At 37.7% G+C, this 20885-nt stretch overlaps 1 pseudogene; it reads right to left on the bottom strand.

Moving 5' to 3' along the window:
* Window positions 1–14970: 14970 nt before the first annotated feature.
* On the bottom strand, window positions 14971–16093 carry LOC111140779 (annotated as a pseudogene).
* Window positions 16094–20885: the final 4792 nt, after the last annotated feature.

The raw sequence follows: 20885 nt of genomic DNA, 5'->3' as shown, positions 1-20885 counted from the left end.
CAGTTCTGGAAGCTACAAAAGTTTAGAGATCACACTTTTTAAATCTGTTCTGGTCTTCATACTTCTAGATAATATTCCCCTTCTCCACCAAGGAGAATTAATGGGAGCATCTGAACTTCTTCAGTCTCATATTGCCCAATGGTCCCAAGAGGTTCATCCTAGACCTTCCTCTGTTTAGTTTGTGTGTGTGTGTGTGTGTGTGTGTGTGTGTGTGTGTGTGTGTGTTATGGTATTTGTGGACCAAATAAGCTGAAAGTGCTACTGTGGAACCAGAAAAAATTGTTTAATTTTAAATATACACCCCAGATACAGCATCTGCTAGAGATAGCTCTGATTCTAACAAGAATGCTATGACTGCCACATACTTGATTCTTTTTTTTTTTCAATTTTATTATTAACATATAATGTAGTATTTGTTTCAGAGGTTCAGATCTATGATTCATCAATCTTACACAATTCACAGTGTCCAACATAGCACATACCCTCCCCAATGCCCATCACCCCACCACCCCATTGCTCCCACCCCCCTCCACTCCAGCAACCCTCAGTTTGATTCCTGAGATTAAGTCTCTTATGGTTTGTCTCCCTCCCTGATCCTGTCTTGTTTCATTTTTTTCTCTCTTCCCTTATGATCCTCTGCCTTGTTTCTCAAATTCCACATATCAATGAGATCATATGATAATTGGCTTTCTCTGACTAACTTATTTCGCTTAGCATAATACCCTCTAGTTTCATCTTCTTTATCCATTAATCTGTCAATGAACATCTAGACTTTTTCCATAGTTTGGCTATTGTGGATACTGCTGCTATAAACATTGGGTGCACATTCCCCTTTGGATCACTACATTTCTATCTTTAGGGTAAATACCTGATAGTGCAATTGCTGGGTCATAGGGTAGCTCTATTTCAAACTTTTTGAGGAACCTCTGTACCGTTTTCCAGAGTGGCTGCACCAACTTGCATTTCCACCAACAGTGTAGGAGGGTTCCCCTTTCTCTGCATCCTCCCCAGCATCTGTCGTTTCCTGATTTGTTAATTTTAGCCATTCTGACTGGTGTGAAGTGGTATCTCATTATGGTTTTAATTTGTATTTCCCTGATACCGAGTGATATTGAGCACATTTTCATGTGTCTGTTGGCCATTTGGATGTCTTCTTTGCAGAAATATCTGTTCACATCTTCTGCCCATTTCTTGATTGGATTATTTGTCCTTTGGGTGTTGAGTTTGCTAAGTTCTTTATAGATTTTGAACACTAGCCCTTTATCTGATATGTCATTTGCAAATATCTTCTCCCATTCTGACTATTGTCTTTTGGTTTTGTTCACTGTTTCCTTTGCTGTGCAAAAGATTTTTATCTTGATGAAGTCCCATTCTTTCCTGCCTTGTCAAAGATTAGTTGACCATAGAGTTGAGGGTCCATTTCTGGGCTCTCTATTCTGTTCCATTCATCTACGTGTCTGTTTTTGTGCCAGTACCATACTGTCTTGATGATTACAGTTTTGTTATAGAGCTTGAAGTCCAAAATTGTGATGCTACCATCTTTGCTTTTCTTTTTCAACATTCTTCTGGCTATTCTGAATCTTCTCTGGTCCCATACAAATTTTAGGATTATTTGTCCCATTTCTGTGGACACAGCATCCTTTCTTGGTTAAAATATTCACAGTGTAGGGATAGAGGGTACATACCTCAATAACATAAAAACCATCTATGAAAAACCCATAGCGAATATCATTCTCAATGGTGAAAAACTGAGAACTTTTCCCCTCAGGTCAGGAACATGGCAGGGATGTCCACCATCACCACTGCTGTTCAACACAGTAATAGAAGTCCTAGCCTCAGCAATCAGACAACAAAAAGAAATAAAAGGCATCCAAATCAGCAAAGAAGCAAACTCTCACTCTTTGCAGATGATATGATATTTTATGTGGAAAACCCAAAAGACTCCACCCTCAAACTGATAGAACTCATACAGGAATTCAGTAAAGGGGAAGGATATAAAATCAATGCACAGAAATCAGCTGCATTTCTATACACCAACAACAAGACAGAAGAGAAATTAAGGAGTCGATCCCATTTACAATTGCACCCAAAACCACAAGATACCTAGGAATAAATCTAAACAAAGAGGCAAATAATCTGTACTCAGAAAACTATAGAATACTCATGAAAGAAATTGAGGAAGAAACAAAGAAATGGAAAAACGTTCCATATTCATGGATTGACAGAACAAATATTGTGAAAATGTCTATGTTACCTAGAATGATCTACACATTTAATGCAGTGTCACATACTTGATTCTTACACAATGTCCTGTTATATTTTTGTATTTTTTACTTAAATGGGGACTTTATGAAAAAGCCATTTGGGAGAATGCAATCTTTGAGATTAGTAAGATTCAACCAAATGAATGTCAATAGTTAAACCATTTTTTAATACAATCCATTCAAATAAATTCATACATAGAGGATTATTAGATCTTTTCTTGATAATTCCAGTCATTGTTATGTCCACACATTTTTGAGCTGTGCTTCAAAACATTGATTATGCGTAGCCTAGGGGAGCCTGAGGGGGCATTCTGGATGTGATTCCTGTGAGCATTTAAGACTGTAGTCATTCTGTTTATTATTTCATTGTTAAGTGGTCTACTTTGGGGGCACCTGGGTGGCTCAGTTGGTTAAGCATCTGCCTTTGGCTCAGGTCATGATCGCAGTCTCCTGGGATAGAGCCCTTCATCAGGGAGCCTGCTTCTCCCTATGCCTCTCTCTCTCTGTGTGTGTGTTTCTCATGAATAAATATATAAAAAAGTAAAAATTTTTAAGTAGTCTACTTTCATTCCTTGATATACTTAAAGTCCTTGCATGTAGATTGTCTTCCACTTTCTTACAGCTGGAATAAGATATGACCAAAATTGTTCAGGTTATATGTAAACTAAGAACTGAGTTCTGAGTGAAAATCTGAGGAGGGATCCAAGACACAAAATATGTGTGTTTAAGTACTTAGTATCTGGCATTTAATTTGGCTTTTTTTTTTCTTGTTTATTCTTAGTAAGCCAGCAATTTTACCTACTCAGATAAGAAAATTTCCAGGATCTGCAAAGTATCACTGAATTGGATGATTCTATCGGCATTTGATTTTCATGTATATTTTTCTAATCTACCAATTATGTTTAGATCCCTAGGCTGGAAATTTCTTTCCTGCATCTCTGATACTTTATTCCCAATAGTCAAACTCCTAATAAGCTCTCTCAATTCAGTGAATATGTGAAAATAAAACAAAAACAAAAGAACTATGAGTTCCAACTCTAGAAAATAAAGCTTTGTTTTAAACATCCACAATGCAGAATGACTACTTAAATGTTATCGTAGTGATTAATCAGCAGTGTCCAGAAGCAAACTCATCTGAGATTCATTCTTGTCTCAGGCAGAAATGAAAATGTCTTGTAGCAATAGTGAGTCAGCCTGACTTATCCCTCTTCCCTCTATTAGCAAACATGAGCTCGCACACTCAGATACGAGCAGGAGCTGATTAAGTCATCCTGTAAAGTTTTGAATGAATAAAATCAATTACTAACTTTGTCAAAAAGTTATAAACTATAAATAATAACTTGGTCTTATAAGTCCTTTGCTAATTGCCCACCTAAGAATAAACTTCAAACTATTTTTAAAGAGATTTTATTTATTTATTTATTTATTTATTTGTCAGAGAGAGAGAAAGAGAGAGAGAGAGAGAGAGCACATGCAGGGGGAGCAGCAGGCAGAGGGAGAAGCAGGCTCCCCGTTGAGCAAGGAACTAGATGCAGGGCTCAATTTCAGGACTTTAGGATCATGACCTGAGCTGAAGGCAGATGGTTAACCGAGTGAGCCAGCCAGTTGTCCCAGCTTCCAACCATTTTTAAGAAACGGTTTTGTCACTCTACGGAAAGTCAGATTTCTTTTTTTTTTAAAGATTTTATTTATTTTTTTGATAGAGAGAGATTACAAGTAGGCAGAGAGGCAGACAGAGAGAGAGAATGAAGCAGGCTCTCCACGGAGCAGAGAGCCTAATGTGGGGCTCGATCCCAGGACCCTGGGATCATGACCTGAGCCGAAGGCAGAGGCTTAACCCACAGAGCCACCCAGGTGCCCTGAAAGTCAAAATTTCAAATGTGTCCTTCTTAAACAGCGAAGCTCTATGGCTCTAAAATTTGGTGTAAAATTTCTAGGTCTCTACATTTTCTTTGTCTTCTAAGACAAACCAGTTAGTTGTCTTAGGCCATCTCTTCTTCCTTAGGTTGTATTTCCTTATGCCCTAAACAGTCAGGAGCAGAGTGAGAAATTCAGTTCATCTTGGAGCCAGAAACTTGTACATGTGGAATCAAATCATAACTTACATTTTTTTTAAAGCAGACATTAGCTTTTGAAATGTTACCGTGAGTTTTCCGAAAAACAAAATGTCTAGATGGAAGCCAGAATTTTTTACTTCTTTGGCTTTTTGATTCATCAGCCTCCATAACACAAGCCCAAATATTCCCTCATTTTCATCATCCAGGCAATTCCTAGAGCAAGAAGTAAACTAAAGATGGAAATCTTAGCATGGAGACACCCATAAATGTTCAAGTTGACTGACAAATGAACTCCATGTGGGACATCTACTTCTGAAGTTATATGGTTGTATATAGGGACACTAAATATTGAGGTATAATATGATTCTTTAGCCCTACTCTAACAAGATTCCTGCAACCTCTTTTCTGGGCTTTCTTCCTGTGTTTAGAACATGTCAGAGATGTACTGAACAAGCCAGAGAAATTAAACTAACTCATATGAGAAAGACATAGAGCCCCCAGGAAAGAATAAGACACATTTGGGAGACGAGAAATGAGTAGGTAGGGAAGATTTTTAAGAATCCATTCAGATTGTGTTGAGGGGGAGAAAAAAAATAAGAATGAGCAAATAGATAAGCAGCTTTTATTCTGTGTGACTTTTGTAGCATGAGATAGTAAAGGAGAGTGTTAGAAGTTTGACTTTGAATTATAAGTATAAACCTTATTTCCTTTTCAAACCTTATGCCATTCAAAGACTTTCTTAGAATTGGTTACAAAGGGCAGAATGGTGTGATATTGAAAGCACAGGCTCTGAAGCCAGATTGTCTTGTATAAACCCTGGCTCTCCTATTCTGTCTCAACTTGAGCAAGTTCCTTAACCTTTCTTCCTCAGTCAGTTCATCTGTAAAATAGAAGTAATAATAGTATGCACTTTATAGGGTTTGAAGAATAAATGAGCTAATATATGAAACATATTTAGAACATCCCTCTGGCTTCCACTAGACATTTTGTTTTTCTGAAAACTCACAAGTATATATATATATATTATATATATATATATATATACACATACACACACATACACACACACACACACACATATATATATATATAACAGTTATATAATATATCTGTATTTCTAAAAACCCACAATAATATTATATGTATATATAAGGAGATCAAATATATATTAGGAGATCAAAACAATATTAGTAATTTGTATTTACATATTTTTTGAATCTGATACTATGTGAGATGGATAATAAGGTAAAATCAAGCTTCATACAAGTTATAAATAATTAATGCAAAAATAAAATCTATTCTTTAGAGTATTTAAAAGCTACTAAAATAGTTATCTATTAGATTTTTTCCTTTATAAAGTACTACCCTAGAAATACTTTCTAAAACCAACTTTCTTATAAGAACAAAAACAAAAACAAAAAACAAAAGGTTGTTTAAATCCCTTTTCACATGTAATACTCATTTATCTGAAAGTCACTATAACCAGGCCCCAAACTGGTGAATTTATATGTCAAGTGCAACTCAATCCCATCGACACATTAAAATGAAAGGCCTCAAAGTACCACTGAGCTTATTTTTAGTGAGAAAATTGAGACCAAAAAGATTAAGAGACTTATTCAAGTTCAAACAGCTAACTTGTTGGAACAGCATGTGACAACTGACTTTGGAAATAGGCCAGGAAACTAGATTCACAGGACAAAAATTAGGAAGCTAGAGGGTCCTTAGATTAGGACAGCACTCAAAATTCAGAAATACTCAGGAGAATAGGGAGAAACAATGGGTCAGAAAGGGGAAAAAAATTTCAAATAGGAACCATAGGAACATAAGTGATAAGGGAAACTTGAAATTTGAGCAATCCTGACTTATTTAGGAGCTCTAAAGGCGGTTGGAGAGAGTGAGGTGTTGTCCACGAGAAGGACAAATCCTGACAGAGGTAGGCACCACAGGGAAATAGGGAAGGAGTTAAAGGTGGAATGGGTAGCTGAATAATTGAACACTTAACCAGAATCTCTAACAGCTCTAACATATGTCCAAATAAGAGCAATGAAACAGGATATTCTTTGCTGGGTCTTTAGAGATGAATCCTTGAACTCTCAGTACTTACTCTTGACAAGGATTTTTTTTTTTTTTTAAAGATTTTTATTTATTTATTTGACAGACAGAGATTACAAGTAGGCAGAGGAGATAGGCAGAGAGAGAGGAGGAAGCAGGCTCCCCATCGAGCAGAGAGCCCGATGTGGGGCTCGATCCCAGGACCCTGGGACCATGACCTGAGCCGAAGGCAGAGGCTTTAATCCACTGAGCCACCCAGGTGCCCCTTGACAAGGATTTTTAACTGATGCTCAGATCAGCCTAGAGTGCAATGTAAAAGAGAAAAACCACAAGAGTGTTCCTTTTCTCATGAGACACATGATGTACACTTTAGCCTACCACAGGGCAGTGGGCTATCACTAACACTCCAGACTTGGATAAGAACTGTACTAACCCACCTTTCCAATTTTAGTGGACCTTAATGGGCTGTTTGTACAATAATTTATTGCTGAAGATAATTCACAGCCCACACAATTCTACTTAAAGCCCATCCTTCAGTGTCTGAGGAATTATGACTTTGTTCTGTAGCTTTATTTAGTTGGCAAGGAGGAGGGCTAATGACATTGGTACACTATCTTTGCAGCTATAGCTATTTTGTCCCAACAGAAGATATACAGAAAGAGAATTCATTGGTTCTCAATTTTAAAATGCTTGGCCAAAAGCATGAAGGACATGTTCTCTAAGTGTTAGGTTGGGGATTGGATTAAAAGAGTTAATGCAATGAATTACCCTTAATCTTTTTTTTTTTTGTAGTTTTCTGAGATATTGTGATAAATTTGTCTAATCCCTTAAAATTATAACCCTAACAGTAAGAATCCATGTTTTTTAATCCATGAGTAGAAAGTTTATGCATACACCTGAACCTGTGTGATGGTATTAGTGGATGGAGAATTTGAGTATTCCTCACTCTTGCCCGCTGGGTACAGACTGATACAAGGTCCCTACTCTAGCATTCTCTAGTTGGCACTTCTTACGTCAAGACCTAGGGACATTATGTTTTTCTCAAAATACTAGTTCTATAAATTGCCTATTTTGATGAAAAAGAGATTGAAAAGTGTCAGAATCTATAGCCATGGAAAAGAATGCAGAAAATTGCAAAGAAAACCTTCCCTCTTTTTGAACTTGGAGAGAGTGTATACTCTGTATGTAAAGAAGGGGGAAGTACAGAATACCACTAAATATGTTCTGATTTAGGATCCCAGAATTATGAAAGCCAACCCATTAAAGTGTTTCCAAATTCTGTAGTCTTACTGAGCTTTTTTTGCAACTATTTTGATAGTATGTAGTCTTGATAAGACTAACATTATGGGGGCACCTGGGTGGCTCAGTGGGTTAAGCCTCTGCCTTCGGCTCAGGTCATGATCTCAGGGTCCTGGGATCAAGCCCCAAATCGGGCTCTCTGCTGGGCAGAGAGCCTGCTTCCACCTCTCTGCCTGCTGCTCTGCCTACTTCTGATCTCTCTCTCTGTCAAATAAGTAAGTAAAATCTTAAAAAAAAAAAAAAGACTAACATTATGAAAATTATACCAAAATTGCTGCATTAAATATTCCATGCAAACGAAACAATATGGTTTTTAAAATTTCTGTTCCTTGAATCCTTAGTAAGACTTGCAATATAGTATCTAATGTGTGTGTGTACATATACATAAATATAAATGTACATATATAAAAGTTGTAGCTGACTTATTTATAACATTCAAAGTGGAGGACTGACATAGTACACTACATTTTACAAAGTTCTTTTCATACATACTCAAGTTTACAATTCATTGAAAAATTGCTATAAAGCACTCCTATTCCCTGAAACTTCAAGAGACCCAATTACACAGTAAGAAATAGAACTTGGAAGTATGTAATTGTGGCTCAGCAGGAATTTCCCTGGAAATAGGAAAATGGGAAATAGGGTGGATCCTTGAAAAATGAAGTTCTACAACTCCTTCATTCTCATCCACCCCCGCCACCTTCAGTTCCAAAGAGTGTAGGTAAACTACAATTGGGAATCCTCTGAATGCAGATATTTTCAGTCTACCTGATAAGCTCACCAAACTTTGGGCATGTTTTTGGTAGGAATAAAAGGAGGTGACAGAGAATCATGTCCACTTATTTGTAGCCTTGATTTGGTATATATCTTAAATTGTATGTTTCTGATTTGGTTGTAAACCAAAGAGGAAATGACCTTGTGTCTGAGTGATCATTCCATCCAGTCCTCAAACCTAAATTAGCTTTTGTGGTCTGGTCTGGTTCAAACGCCCAACATATTCTAATGTGGATGGTTTCTCTTTTGACTTAACTTATGAAACTATATATTTATGGTATCTTTAGGACAACAAAGTTTTATTTTGCATATTTGATGCAAAGAGTTCTTGAATTATCATTAGCAAATATTTTTTGGAGATCTCTTACAACCAAGTCAATTCCCACTAGGAAGTGTAAAGAAGAGAAATGAGGAATGTAGTTGTTATGGGCCGAATTGTGTCCCCTCACCTCCAGAAGTCATATGCTAAAGTCTTAACTGAGCCCCTATACCTCAGCATATGATTATGGTTTGGAAATGGTGTCTTCCCAGAAGTTAAGTAAGTTAAAATGAGAACACTAGAGTGGGCTCTAATCCAGTATGACTGGTTTTCTTATAAGATTTGGACACAGAAGATTTGGACATAGACACATACAGAGGGAAGACAATGTGAAAACAGAGGGGAAAAAATGTCCATCTGGAAGCCTAAAAAAGAGGCCTAGAATAGATCCACTTTTCATGACCTTCAGAGGAAGCCAACCCTGCTGATACCTTGATCTTGGACTTCCAGCTTTCAGAACTGTGAGAAAATAAATTACTGTTGTTTAAGCCACCCAGTCTGTGGTACTTCGTGATGGCAGCCCTGGCAAGGTAAAACCACTTCACTTATGATTCTCATTCACTAAGATCTTACATTTACTTCTATATCCATGGATATGAGATGAAAATAAATAAAATTTAGGCTACTTATCCTTTTAAATACACATATAACGAAACAGCTTGTATTTCTCATAGCATCCTTCTGGTAGCATGAGAGGATTGGGTTGTTTTGTTTTGTTTTGTTGGGGTTATTTTTTTTCTATTACCAATCAGAAGATGATTTACAGAATGATTTTATTTTTATGTGCAAAACATACTTAACACAATTTTTGGAACACATAATTCAAAAAGTGTTGTTCCCTTTCTGGTCTGTTTCTCTACTACATAGTTTCCTAAAAACATCAATGCATCAGCAGAATAGCTAATATAATTTATCTTGAAGATCTTGTTAATTTTTCCTTTCAGTGATCCTGTTTGTCATTTTGGTACGCTCTTTCCAAATAACTAATGTTCTTAGATTTAGTTAGCAAGCCTGGATCTAACCACTGAGATGTTATCAGTTCCAAATCACTTCGTTCTTGACCTTTCCACTTCTTTGTCAACAGTTACACGTCCTAGTGCCCATTTTTTCAGAGATACACTCTCCTATCCTATGTGGTAAATAAGCCATCCTATAAAAGGTATGTTTGGTCCTGCATGTTCATTGCTTCATTCCCTAGATAATTATAACTTAATGCATATTGTAATTTTCATGTTATGCAAAAAAATGACTTATTCTAGTTCTATCCATAATGGTAAAAAAGAATATTTTGTAGTTAACTGATCCTTTGATATTTGTAATATCACATTCAGATTCAGTTAACATTTTTCTGAATGCCCATTATGTATTAGACATAGAATTTTCATACCCATTCCACATATATATTGCAAACCCCATTTTACAAGGGGCGGGGGAGGGTGACTTGAAGAGATGTAAAAATCTGCCCTAAACCACACAGTTGATAAATAGTGAAACTGATAATCAAATCCAAATTCTGACCCAGGTCCATTTTTTGTTATTACTATTATTATTTGCTACTGTCTCCCATTTTGCTATCTCAATATATTTATAAATGTTAGTGGAAAGAAGTCAGGGGAAAGAAAGGAGAAAATATTGAAACCAAGTATTTATTTTGTTCTCTATATTCTGTTCCCTGTTCTGTACTTGAATCTCTGGGGATAAACACAAAAATTGGTTGGAAGCCTAAGAATGTGGCAAGAAATAGCAGACATCAGAATGGTTCTAGTTATAGACAAGAGGTCCTCAGTGCTCCACTAGGATAAATGCTGTTTAAAGTACACATCAAGGTAATATCTGGAAAGGATTCTAAAAACAGAGACACCTATTTAAATCCTTCAATCAAACTAATATTTCATCTTAACCCTTTGTTTACTTGGAAGAATAAGCAAACTTACTTCAACAGGCTATGTGTTATCAAAGATAAAAGAAAACTAGTATATCAAATTTCCCTCTGATCACAACTTACTGATTTTTCCAGATGTCATCCTGAAGAAAGCAAAAATATTACAACTCAAGAGCAAAAGCATACTTGACAAATGTAAGCTTCAAGTTTTAGGTTGGAAAAACTCTAACTTACCACATCTGAGCTGCATCAAAGAATAAGTCAGCAAGACTTACACCCACAGTTATCTTTTTTTTTTTTTTTTTTATGTAGGGGAAAAAAACCTCTTCTATGAAAAAAAAATCTATTCAAAAATCCTCTGAAAGGATTTTGATTTTATAATCTAAACTTCCAAGCATAATTCCAAAGAGAAGAATGTGTCCCCCAAAAAAGAAGAAGAGTATCTTTGCAGTTGAAAATAAATTGTTTAGGAAAATGATAAATTTCAACCAATAAAATTTCGTAAAACATTTTCACAAATAACAGTTAATCTAGGGAAGAGCAGGATTTAAAAATGTGCGTTCTGGGGCACCCGGGTGGTTCAGTGGGTTAAGCCTCTGCCTTCGGCTCAGGTCATGATCTCAGGGTCCTGGGATCAAGCCCCGCATCGGGCTCTCTCTCAGCAGGGAGCCTGCTTCTTCCTCTCTCTCTCTCTCTGCCTGCCTCTCTGCCTACTTATGATCTCTCTCTGTCAAATAAATAAATAACATCTTTTTTTAAAAAAAGTGCATTCTGGTTTAGGTTTAGTAGCTGTGGGCCTGGGGCTTCAGAGTGATCATCTGCATTTGCAATGGGACAGACAAAAATAACCATTTTACTGCTAAAACTGTTTTTTAAATAAAATTCTACATGGATATCTATAAATATTTAAAATATGCACTATATAGGTATCTTTTAAAATTTCATATAAATATATATGTTTTTCATTTTCTATTTTTATATAGATGCAGAATTGCTTTGTCTAAAGTTGAGTTGCAGTTGTTAAGCCTACCTGCTCCTCTTTCCTTTCAAGCTCCCAAGAGATTACTGATGACCACAGTCTGGAGACCTCTCAACCTTGAGCACTCTTCAGAATCTTCCAGGTATGGAAATTACCTTTGCATGGCTCAAATGTGCAGCCAGCCAATATGTTACCGAGTATGAACTTTAGTAAGAAGACAACAAATACATCAGGCATGGCAAGAACATTTGATTCAAGTGCTAAGGGGCACCTGAGTGGCTCAATCCCTTAGGCATGGGACTCTTGATTTTCACTCAGGTCGTGATCTCAGGGTCTTGAGATCAAGTCTAGCATTGGGCTCTCTGCTGAGCATGGAGCCCGCTTAAGATTCTCTCCTTTTCCCCCTGCCCTTCCCCTGTTTGTGCCCCCCTCCACGAGAAAATAAATAATAAAGAATTCAAGTGCTAATTCTTTCTATTACTAGTTACTACATGATACCACTGGGTTAAGAGTAATGAGAACACTATGATAAATTTATTGAATTCTGTTATGCATCTGCAAGTTGAAGTTGTTACATCTGTGCACACACTTATATATTTGTGATCCCAGCATAGTCACTTGTATATACTATATTAAAAAATTCCCATGAATAGAAAAATGTGGTGACAATAGTATTGCGAAATTATAATTGAATATTTTTCTATTCTGTTCTACTGGCAAAAGTATAGCTATGAAAACTCATGACTTCTGATGATTAAGTTCAAACTATCCTCATTTTTCCTAGAAGGAGAAAATAGTTCTGCTTAAAGAAATCTGAGTAGGGGCACCTGGGTTGCTCAGTCTAAGCATCTGCCATCCATCGGTTCAGGTCATGATCCTGGAGTCCTGGGATGGAGCCCCTCAGGCAGGCTCCCTGCTCAGCAGGGAGTCTGCCCCTCCCTCTCCATCTGCCTCTCCACCAATTTATGCTCTTTCTTGCTCTCTCTGTTAAATAAATAAATAAAATCTATTAAAAAAAAAGAAATCTGATTAAATGGTAAGAAAAAGAAGTCCAATATTAGAGACCAAAGGGATGCAGCTAGAAGAAGAAGAAAAGTGGGCTCTAGAGCTTCAACTGTGTAACTCAATCCCAGTTCCTGGAAAAGTAACTGATGACTGCACTCAGTGCAGGGAGAATATTTTCAGTGATATTTCTTGAAAGAGACAAATTATTATAGATGATTTCTCTCAGGGAGAATATTTTCAGTGATATCTCTAGAAAGAGACAACAAATCATTATAGAAAGATGACAAAGTTTGGGATTAAATTCTCTGGGTTAAATCCCAACTCTATTATTTACTATAAATGTACTCATTCTCAATTTCTGCATAATAAAATGATGAGTTGTGTTACTGAGAATATCAAAAATATTACAAGAAAAATGGCTGCCACATGGTAGATAAATGGTAGCTAAAACCACTGGTCTACTTAACATGGTCCTGGAAAATGTTGAACAGAAGTCTACTTCAATTGAGTAATGGTAAATTTGAAAATGAGAATGAAAGGATGTAAACATATCCTAGGTAATAATCATTGCCTATTTAGCATTGACTCCTGATTCTCCCCTCTGATACCTGCCACTGATCTAAACCTCCACATTCCCAGACAAGAAGGATTTGGAAAAAAGAGGGCTTAGCAAACAAAAGAAAACAGGTGTTTTCTTTTTTTTTTTTTTTTTCCTTTTTCAAACAGACCAGGCCCTGTGAATTAAACTACTGAGAAATAACGACCTTATGTTCTGTCTTATTTCTCACACCATGCTTTAGAAAGTAATAAATTATTTATTTTTATTTTATTTAATTTTTTTTTTAATTTATTTATTTGACAGACAGAGATCACAAGTAGGCAGAGAAGCAGACAGAGAGAGAGGAGGAAGCAGGCTCCCCGCTGAGCAGAGAGCCCGATACGGGGCTCAATCCCAGGACCCTGGGATCATGACCTGAGCTGAAGGCAGAGGCTTTAACCCACTGAGCCACCCAGGTGCCCCAGTAATAAATTGTTTATTGTGAAATTTGTTTCCTGGCTGAAAGCGAAGGATCTCTGCTCTCAACATGCATAAATTTAAGATTGGGAACTAGATGTGAAATCTTTAATCTTCTTGTGAAATAGTTCATCATGATTTTTTGACAATTAAAAGGTTACTCCAGGCCAGAGGGAGGGCAAGGAGACAATACAATACTTCTCATCAGTTATCAGTACTACTTAAATAGGTTTTTTTTTAATCCATCCCACATTTAGATTATTGATTTGAGTCAAATTTCTCAGATGTACAATTTAGAGTTATTCCTGAAATCTCATATTGTTGATATGATAGATATTTATGAAATAAATAAAACTGAAACTGAGCTGTAACTAATTTTCCTGAACAGAGCTGAGAAATGCAGGGTACCCTCAAGTTTGTAGAAGACTGTCCTTCGCCAAAGAAGTGCTTCTGCTTTCCCAGGATGTGTCCCCATAAAAATCCTAGGGCTCGTTTCATACATCCTAGGCCCCAAATGGAAGGAGATCCTATTGCAGGCATCCTCTCCCCCATTTCTGGGGAGGAACATCTTTCTGATTCCATAACTCTTTTGATTACATTCTTTTTCTACAGATTCCACCTTTCTGCTCAAAATATTCTGCAAAAAAATTGGGAAGAGTCCCTTTAGAGTGTATGAATCCAGTCTAGAAATACCCTTTTATATGGGATTTTCATGCATTTGGTATTGTCCTTTGAGTGTATGAAGGGACACTACTTATGGCTATCAGTGTGGATAGGATGCCCCAGAATGTGTGGGTCCAACCACTGCTGGAAGATCCCACAACTGTGTACTATTGTGCTCTCATTTCACAAAAAGCATATACCTATTTCCAGTTGCTTAGAAAAAAAAAAATTACCGCCACTGCCATTGCCTACTTGTTTGCTATCACTTAAATTGGAATTTCAGAGAAATCTTCCAAAAAAAAAAAAAAAATACCTGCAAAATTATTCTCCAAAAAAAGTTTTCCATTGGCTACCCAGGAACTGGGTGGTTTTATCAGTGCTGCTAAGTGTCTCACCACCTCTCTGATTTTGAAAGCTCTTTCCTAAAAAGAGGGGTGTTGGGAAACAATGCAAATTTGCCAGTTTATCTTAAAATTGGGGGTTTAGCTATTGCTTTTTTTTTTAAGCTTGGCAAAACAAGTGACTTTTTATTTACCATTGCATGTACCAAGATTACAATAAAAACACTAGTGATACCATCCGAACAAAAGCAATGATTTATTGACAACAGCAATGAACAGAATATTGAGTCTGTGGGGAGAATCAAGTAATTATCCAGGAACTATAAATCTGATAGCAACATGGTCTCCTGGTGTCTTTTGTGGCTTTCTCCTTTTTGGCCAGCTACTGGTTTAAAGTCATTCATAGTCATTGTTTCGAATGCAGTACCAATAAGGGTTAAGGTATGAAATTATTGTTCCTTCACCTTGATTGGACCAAACAACTACAGTTACACTGTTAAGATTAATAATAATGAAGTGGGACAATGCCTTCTTCGTTAATATTATCCTCCATTATTTCCAGAGCTTGAATAGATCACTTCTTCAAAACCCATAGATTGCGGTAGATTGATAAGATTTTTTGCATATTTGGACCCTTGACCATTAGCTGGCCCTTGCAATCTCCTTGAATAGAGTTTAACAGTTGATTAAATGCTACGGTAATAAGTAGCTGTTCATCCCAATAGATTCCAAGGCCATGCCTTTTTGGAAACAGTTATCAAACCCATGTTCTTTGCTTTCATTAAGACGTTAATAGGAGACATTAAATCCACACAGCCCTTTGGAACATCTGTGTCCCTACAGCTTCCGGGGTTATTTTCTAAGTACGGCTTGATTTTTTTATTTTTTAATGCTAACCCCATAGCATCACTCCTTGATATTGGTCAATTCTCACTTTGTTTTGGGGGGGGGAACCAGAAATATTGGTATTGCTGGTAGATTATTGGTGAAAGCTGTTCCCTGACATTGGTGCACATCTGCTTGCAAGAAAACTGCCTGCAGATACTTGTTAACCTGTAGAACTGAGTGCTGCCCACTCACATGGTGAACAGGACCAGGACCTGAGCTGCACAGCTCAGGCTGCAAATCCAGGTACCTGCTGACCGGCTTCTCTGTCCTGTTCCTCAGAGAGCCTGCCAGGGCAGCTAACAAGCCACCAGCTTCAAAACTGAAGGAGAAGAAGACCAGGGAAGGGAGGGAGCAGGCTCCTGAAGGCCAACGCCTGAACAGAGGAGGTGACAACCAGCGAGTCTTTCCTCTGGACTCTGTGCAGAGTTCACTAGGAAGCAGAACTGCAGAAAGGGTAAGGACAGGAGAGGGGAGGGGAGCAGGGAGGGAAGGAAAGGCATGTGGCACCCAGCTGGGTTTACTATTGCTCTTAGCATCTCCTTTGCAAAGCCTCATTGTGACCATCCCAAAGCTTCAGGGGCTATGGCAAGGGTGTGGTAGGCAGAATAATGGTCCCCCAAAGAAGGCCATATCCTGAAACTTCTGCATATGTCATAGCAAGACACTTTGCAGATGTGATTAAATCAAGGATTTTGAGATGGAGAGATTATTCTGGATTATTCAGGTGGGCCCTCTCTAATCATAAGGGTCATTATGAGTAAAAGAGGTAAGGGGGGAAAGTCAGAGAGAAGCAGAGGCCTTGGAGTGATACAATTGCTAGAGTTGAAGATGGAAGGGAGTTATGAGCCAAGAATGCAGGCAGCTTCTAGAAGCTGAGAAAGGCAAAGAACGGACTCTCTCCTAGAGTATCTGGAAGGAATGCAATGCCCCCTGCATCTCGCGTATTCCAAGTCTTGTCTAGTACCTCATCCTAGTGCCTAGCAAAGACCCTGCCATTTGATTAGAGCCCATAATTATCTGTGAATGAATAAATTCTATCCCCAAGTTTTGTCAAATCAAAGGCTCCAATACTCTTCACTAGTATCTTCATTCAACAAGATTCATATTTTGAGCCTTTTATGAACTCAGAACTCCAATATGTATGTCAACATTTCTGCTTCCATCTTATCATTTCCACTACTTGGGCCTAGTCTTATCCCTCATTCCATCTACAACACTGATCACCGTGCCTTGCAGATAGCAATATGCATATTTCATTATCAATGATGATGACAATAATAACAGAGATCGTGTGAGTAAGTATGATTTTACCAATCATCAGACAAAGAAAGGAGAAATGGAATGAATCAGTCAAGATCTACCCAGAAAAAAGATAGTCATTCCAAGCTTTAAAATAGGAGTGACATTGGTTTAATAGACAGACCTGGGACTCCACGCGAGAGGAAAATGTGGTAACCCTGAGATTAGAAATAGCCAAAGCTACCACTTCACATAGGCTGAGACAAAGGGAATTGATGGGGTTATTGGAACCCAAAAGAGCTTGGTTCACTAGGAGGAAGGTAGGAGGGCCTGTTAGGTGGGAGCTGGAGGCAGGGAGAGCACAGGTACAGATGGATATGTTCTTTGACGCAAAGAGAGACGTGAAGATGGATGATAACACTGCATGTCAACTATACTTCAATAACAAAAATTAAAAATATATACATATGCACAAAAAAATAAAAATGTAAAAAGACAGGAAGGAAGGAAGGAAAGAAGGAAAGAAAGGAAGAAGGGAGAAGGGCAAGCCTTGGACTCTCCCTTCTCTCACCTTCCACATCCTGATAGGGCCCACTGCTAGCCAAATCCTCCCAGAAGCTATTTGACACATGAATGAGGAAGATCATCTTGGATCCCCCTAATATACATAGGGTTGAGCATGGGGTTGGAGGGATCAGAGAGGAGTAAGAATGAGGAATGACTTTGAGTTTGAATACTCCAAGGAACAGTGTGCAGAAGAAAGGGATTTCAACTTCTTATATAAAAGCTACAGGAAATACCTAGAATCTAATTATCTCTTAACTCTTTTGTAATACACCTTTAGTGAAACATTTAAAATAATCTTAATTACTATCATCTATAACAAAGTCTGAAAAAAATATAATAAATGAATGTAAAACTTGAGATCCAAGGAATACCTCATACACTATTTAAAGCAATTATAATAATCCATTACTAAATAATGTCAAATGGAAACTAGTTTAGAACACTCTGTACTCCTAATTTGCATTCTATGCTAGGACATATATCTCCTAAGATAAACATGAGAGAAGTGTAAGCCATGCCAGGTCAGAGGAAAAAAAAAAGAAAGAAAGAAAGAAACTCAGCCAACAACAATGGACAGAGACATATTTTCCAAGAGTTGTACCTAAAGTGTGGGCTGATTTTTCTGTTGAAGACAATATAAACTGTCATTTGAGCATGAAGAATTGGAAACAACACCTAGAGCTAAGAAGATAAGAAAAAATTAAGTAATACCATGGAATGTGTATAGAATAAAGTGACATAAAGTACTTGCCAATTGTCATGTTTTAAGCAAACAGAAATTTTCCTATGAGCTTAAGGTAGTAGATTAGTGACATCAAAATATCTTACGGATTTTTCTATATTTTCTTTTTCTTCCCTGGTTATGATTGGGGTGGGAGGAACCCATCACCTCATGATTCATGACCTAAATCTCAGAACTTTAAATCCAATGCCAGCTAGACAGAAGGATAAGTCATTTTGTTATGACTAATTAGCTATTTATCCTTTGAAAACATTAAGCTTATGCTGGGTAGACCTAATTTATGTTAAGATTGAAATATTCATGACAGTTCATTGTTCAGAGTTGAAAGAACACTTTTAAAAAGGCAATATGATAGTCAATAAAATAACTACAAGATACGTGCTATGAAAACTGTGCTGGTTGTTCTTTTTTAACTGCCTCCTGATAATTTCACCATCCCGGATTTCCAAATTCTGGAACCAAAAATTTAAATTGTGTTTCTTTTCCCCCCTTTATCCTTAAAAATCCAACTCTAACCTACTGTCCTCAATGCAGTCACAACTTTTGCTCACCAAAACCCACAGCCATTTTTTTAGACCACAATGGAATTTGGTCTCTCTTAATACTGTGGTACTTGTTGGAGCTCCTAACCACTGATAAAATTTTGTCCATATTTTATTCCTACGGATTCCTAAGCATTTGAACATATTTGTTCCTAAGTTAGTTTATGAGCTCTTTGAAGGTACAGACAATGGCTTATTTTATCTGACATGGGAACCAACATAGATTAAATGACAGCCTCTCCCAATATACATTTATCCTTTCATGTTCTCTCATCGTTTCTTTCTGTGTGTTATTTTCTGCCCCTACTCATTTTAAATAGAAAATTATCCCCTCACTTATCTCTGAATATATGGCTAGATCTGGAATTTCCTTATAAGAGTAATTTAGGGAGCACCTGGGTGGCTCAGTCAGTTAAGCATCTGCCTTCGGCTCAGGTTATGATCTCAGTGTCCTGGGACTAAGCCTTGAGTTCAGTGGGGTTCCTGAACTCCCTGCTCAGTGGGGAATCTGTTTCTCCCTCTGCCCCCACCCCCTGCTCTTGCTCTCTCTGTCAAATAAATAAATAAAATCTTTTTTTTTTTAAAGAGTAATTTAGTTGTAGGTAGGTCTCTTGGACACCTATCATTCCCAACCAAGTATGTCAGAACCAGATAAGACTTCTTTAAAAGCCACAAAACATCGTAGTTGTATTTCTGAGCTTGTTCAGTTCTATAAATATTTTTAATCAAAAATGATGGATATAAGAAAAACAAAGATAAGTATGACATGACTTCTGCCCTCAAGTGGTTCATTTTTACTGGGAGAGAGATCAAGTGAACAAATGTAATATGCTTGGTGTTACCAGCTGAATTATGTGTCTCACCCCAAATCCATATGTTGAAATCCTAATCCCGAATACTTCAGACTGTATTTGGAGATTGGGTCTTTAAAAAGTGATTAAGCTAAAATAAGGTTGTTAGGGTGAGCCCTAGTCTAACCTGATTTGTATCATTATAAAAAGAGAAAATCTGGACACACAGAGAGACCCCAGGGTTGCATGAACACAGAGAAGAGGCTATGTGAGGACACAAGAAGAAGACAGCCGTCGACCAGCTAAGGAAAGAGGCCAGTGGAAACCAAACCTCCTGACATCTTGATCTTGGTCTTCCAGTCTCTGGAACTGTTAGCCAATATATTTCTGTTGTTTAGGCACCGCATCTATGGTATTTGGTCATAGCAGTCCTAGGAAACACGGATATTTGGTGAGCTCCACATGGGTGTCAGCATAAGACGCAATAAGAGTAATCAGAAGGGTGCCTCCACTTGGGGGATCTGGGTGGTTCAGTAGGTTAAACCTCTGCCTTTGGCTCAGGTCATGATCTCAGGGTCCTGGGATCGAGCCCGGCATTGGACTCTCTGCTCAGCGGGGGGAGCCTGCTTCCACCTCTCTCTCTGCCTGCCTCTCTGCCTACTTGTGATCTCTTTCTCTCTCTCTAAATAAATAAATTAAATCTTTAAAAAAAAAAAGAAGAAGAAGAAGAAGAAGAAGAAGAAGGAGAAGAAGAAGAAGAAGGAGAAGAAGAAGAAGAAGAAGAAGAAGAAGGGGTCTTCACATAGATTGCTGCGGAGTACAAAAGCGATATGAAAAAAACTTCCTCCACATTGTACTCCATATTATCTGAGCACTTTCTGAGGAATATTACCAGATGTCTGTGGAAATTGATCTCTATGTATGAGTACAAATCCACAAATATACTGCAATTCAGACTGGTGATTCCCAAGATAATGAGCTAAAGATAGCCAGGAGGCAGGAAACTCAAATGACTTGGCTAATGGCATTTAGAATCTGAATGTATGGCCAGGATTGCCGATGCAGAGAATAGATTAGTAAAAGTTACACACACACACACACACACACACACACACACACACAAAGGTACAACAATCAATAATCATTTTGAGGTTCCTTTTTTTTATCAATTCTACAACAAACAGGGAGGTTCTTAAAACAGCTGCACACCGGAGTGGTACTTTTCTGGTTGCTGCCTGATGTGCATTATGATTCCTCTGATACTTAACACCCAATTTACCCCCAGTGAAATAAGGGGGCAGTGGTACTGGTACAGAGGGCAAATAAGGAGGACCTTCTGGCTCGAGGTAGTTTCTCTTAGCTCTAGAATTCAATTTAGAGAGACCCTGAGTCCCACAAGTAATTGTGCCCTCACGGGAAAGGGGCAAGAAGATGACAGAGACTACGTTGCCTAGTAGTAGGGCAAA

The sequence above is a fragment of the Enhydra lutris genome, unplaced genomic scaffold (assembly GCF_002288905.1).
Source record: "Enhydra lutris kenyoni isolate GAN:26980312 unplaced genomic scaffold, ASM228890v2 scaffoldscaffold5, whole genome shotgun sequence".
In the NCBI taxonomy this organism is placed as follows: domain Eukaryota; kingdom Metazoa; phylum Chordata; class Mammalia; order Carnivora; family Mustelidae; genus Enhydra; species Enhydra lutris.
This window is presented reverse-complemented; position numbering and strand designations above follow the sequence as displayed.